Raw genomic sequence first — 4,306 nt, 5'->3', positions numbered from 1 at the left:
CACCCATTGCACTCACTACCTTTGTGTTGGGTTGAAATAGATTCGAAGTAGAAAGATAGGACTACTAGGCTTCTCTACTGGTCAAATATGGACTGGACCATCCAGTTTAATTTTTTCTGACACCAGATGATAGACCTATTTTGATGATGGTTGGGTGGTGTTGGGTGTCCTGGGGCTTACCATGACGATATAAACCGTTCATTTTGTTTGATTATGAGGGTAGATTGTATGTGAAAAAAATTTGACTGAACCGATAAACATATATGCATGTTTTGATGATATTTGTCTTTTTAGGATGACGAAAATAATTTAAAAAATAGGCTATCCATTTCTTTTAGACTCGATAAAATTGAGCTATGATTATCGAATAAATATGATTTTTTAATGGATGATCTAAATGCATAGTTGAACAAAATGAACGATTTAAATCATCGTAGTTGGTTTCCACGAGGCCTAATAGCACCTTGGACTTGGACCAGAGAGAATCTGTTCATTTTATGATGAGTAAAACTTCTTTTCCGTCCTTTTACACAGTTGGGTAATTTATTTGCACATTACAGAAAATCTCAGTACACCATTTATACTGTTTGGATATAAACTTTTGAACAAAAGTTAAAGGTTTCTATATAAACTTATGAACAAAAAAAAGTTTACGTATTTGAACAATTCATTTTTGTTCATAAATTTATGTTTGAACGTTTCTTTTATTCGAAAGTTTATATCTGAACGAGTATATATTGAGATATCTCATGACGATGTGCGAATAGAATTTCTCTCAATTGGATGATGCAATTTAAATTTGTGGGCCCATTTTAGGTTCACTTTGATAATTCAAATCATTTATTGTATAAAGCCTATCAGGTTAATTATTTATGTAAAAAATTAAATTAATCAAACATCGGCAATGACAAGATTAGATCACAAAATCATGCACACAAAAAATAATATGAAGTGACAAATATAATTTTGAAAATAAATTGTTTATTTATTTTTATGTTTTTGGTATGATTTTGTGATCAGATCTTGTAATTATCAATATTTGATTAATTTAATTTTTTTGTATAGATCTATTTGTCGAGAAATTATTGATGTAAGCGCACAAAAATAAAACTGCAGAGTTAAAGTCATTTTCTTGGACAGGAGAGAAGTGTATATGTTTGATGATTAGTTCTGTTAATCCTCTAGGTTTGTTTGCAAATTATTTATAAAAAAATAAATTAAATTGTTTTAATAATTATAATTATTCAATTTATATAAAAATATATCATTATAATTATCGGATGGATTTAAATTTTTTTTTTTTTTTAAATATAATCATGTGTATTGTGTAGAGATGAATGGGGCTGCTGAAGCCGTCAAATTGTTGAGAAGATCCTCTCTTAAGATGCTGAGTTTTAAGATTTTGTTACACTCATTTTGGATGGAGAGGTTTGGTGAGAAAAAAAAAATATTTTGATAAGAATAGAAAAGCACTTCATTTATTTAGATGATTAAATAGGTGAGAAATGATGAGAGATGGTGAGAAAATTATTCTCACTGAATTTATGTTTTGTTTTTCACCAAAACTAGTGAGATTTTGTAAGAAAATAATTGGGTTTGGTAGAAGTTTTCTAAATATCAAAATTACTTTTATGAAAAAACATAACTTATTAATATTGAAGGTTATTTTGGTAAAAATAAAATACAACATTTTCCTTTCTTTTCTCTTATTTACCATACCCAAACAAAATATATGAGAAATCACATTCTCGTCTCTTTCTAAACATAATTTGTAAAAAATCATAATCATTTCTTTCTTCACTTAAATGAGAAACTACAATCATCCTCACCTCAAGATCTAAACGGAATGTTAAAGTTAATGGGATGATAAGTGGAGGATTTTTTATTCATAGGTTAGAAATTAAGTAAAATGACCCCCCTTTTTTTATTCAAATGTCAATATTTTTTTCCCCTTTCTATAGGAAATTAATGTAAATCGAATTTTCAGAATGGTTGTCCAATGGACGAGATAAGGAATCATCATATATCTAACCTATGATCAATAGGAAATGATACCAAACATTATTTCATAATCGAAATTTTACATGCTTGATCCATTTTACCTCGTGTGGAGTATGGTATTAGGGATATTGAAGCCTAAACTACATCGTTTTAGACACCACAAAACAATAATATTATTTCACTCTAATGCTGTGTTTGGTTGAGAGATTTGGAGAGGGATTTGAAAAGAGAAAGAGAAAAAGTATGTGAAATTAGGTGAAATGTAGGTATATTTTATTCACATTTCATCTAACTTTTCCCTTTCTCTTTTCAAATCCCTTCTCAAATCCCCCAACCAAACACAGCGTAAAGGCTAGCTAGTGACATGGTTTAATTTAATTACAGCCCATGGATGAAGGATATGGATATTGCTTTTAGTTTCTAATTAGGTGGTGTTTCGTAGAACTAAAAATTGAATGTTGAGTATTTTAAGTTAAAAAAATATTTGATAAAAATTTTATGTTAAACTAACACAAGTTTTTTTTTTTTTTTTTTTTAAAAAGAATAATTAAAACTGCATATATAAAGATAGATTAACAGAGAGAGTCTAACAGATATAGATAAAATAGCAAAGCTAATCTTAAAAAAGAAAGTGCAAACTTCTCAAACACATATGAAACTAAAATCAAGACCTCTACCATCAACTGCACACCACAAGCATCAATAATAACCTTGCAAAGGTACCAGAAAACATACAACCAAAAGAGAAACAAATGAGAACAAGAGCGAGTTACTAAGATAAAAAAGTACTGTGCCCAGGAGGTTGAAAAAGACTAGAGTTGTTAATGTTGTCTTTAATGCATGGCTCTCTCTAGCAATTGCAAATATCATGGTTATGGGGCTAAAGGAAGTCAACTATTGTTGCCATATCTTCCAAATCCATGTAACGATATCTTGGGGCTTGGATTCTCTTAAAAGACCGATGCTTGCGGTTGCTCTTCATGTACCCTTGAGATTGGGAAGTGTGGTTCAATGAAACTTGGGTGGGATTCATTAATGTTGTGTTTGGTTGGGGGATTTTGGGAGGGATTTGGAAAGAGAAAGGGAAAAGGTGTGTGAAACTATGTGAAATATAGGCATGATTTATTCCCATTTCACCTACCTTTTCCATTTCCCTTTCCAAATCCCTCCCCAAATCCCCCAACTAAACACAGCATAAGTTGCACTTCTACATTATGATCTTTCGATATGTAAAGTGATAGCAACATTAAGGTTGTGACATAGATTACGATAAATGAAAATGACATTCCTACCCAAGATCACATTTTTCTTTTCGCTTGAGAGGCACTTGTGGTGCCCCCTTCCCCCTCCCCCTAAGAGAGACGCGATCGAATTAAAATGAGTGAGACGGAGTGGTTTTGGTCTCCCCAAAGCAATCACCCAAGAAATCGTCGTAGTTGTTGGAGTTTTATCTTTCTAGATAGGACACTTTTTCGATATGAAACTAACTAAAATAAGTTATTTAATATGTATAAAATAAAACTAATGGAGGAATTATATGCAGGTAGGAAAAGGGAAAAAAATTACAAATACGTGGAGGTGCAAATGTGTCTGTGGTGGGGTGCAACCGTGCAAATGAAAGGTTGTATGAGTGCAATTGCACCCCTCCATGTGTTGGTAATTTTTTTTCTTTTTCTCCTACCTGCATGTAGTTCCACATAAAATTATTAAATTTATTAGGTTCAAATTCTGTTCTAATTTTTATATTATAATGGGCGCAGCAAAGGTTTTAACGACAATAGTAATGGCCATAACACCCATGGTAGTGGAGGTAGAGGGATAGTAGTTGTAGTGATGGTCAAAGGAGTGGTAGTTGTAGTGATGGTGGAAGGAGTGGTGTACTGGAGATAGAGGGGTTAGGGGGGAGGGGGTGTGGCAATGGTGAGGGTGGTGTAGTGATAGTAATGGTTATGGCGACACGTTGGCAATGGTGGTGTAAGTGGAGGGTTGTCATAGTGGAGATAGTGGCAAAGGCAATCGTGATGATGCTACCTTGCGCCAACAATGACAATAGTGGTAGTAGAGATGATAGTGATTAAAGGGGTGGTAGCAATGGCAGTAACTGTGGTGGTGGCAGTGGTAGCGGTGAGATGTAATAGTGGTGATAGCAACGTTATACATCGATACTTATACATAAGCCATTAATTATAAATTAATTCCACATTAAGTACAAATTTTTTAAAAAACAATTAACTTTTAACCTTACCTAATGATTTTTACTTAACATATTCAGTTTTTAACTGATGAATTAAGTTAACCCAACCTT

Source organism: Camellia sinensis, chromosome 4 (assembly GCF_055761805.1).
Source record: "Camellia sinensis isolate YWXY chromosome 4, ASM5576180v1, whole genome shotgun sequence".
NCBI lineage: Eukaryota > Viridiplantae > Streptophyta > Magnoliopsida > Ericales > Theaceae > Camellia > Camellia sinensis.
Note: the sequence above shows the minus strand (reverse complement) of the source record.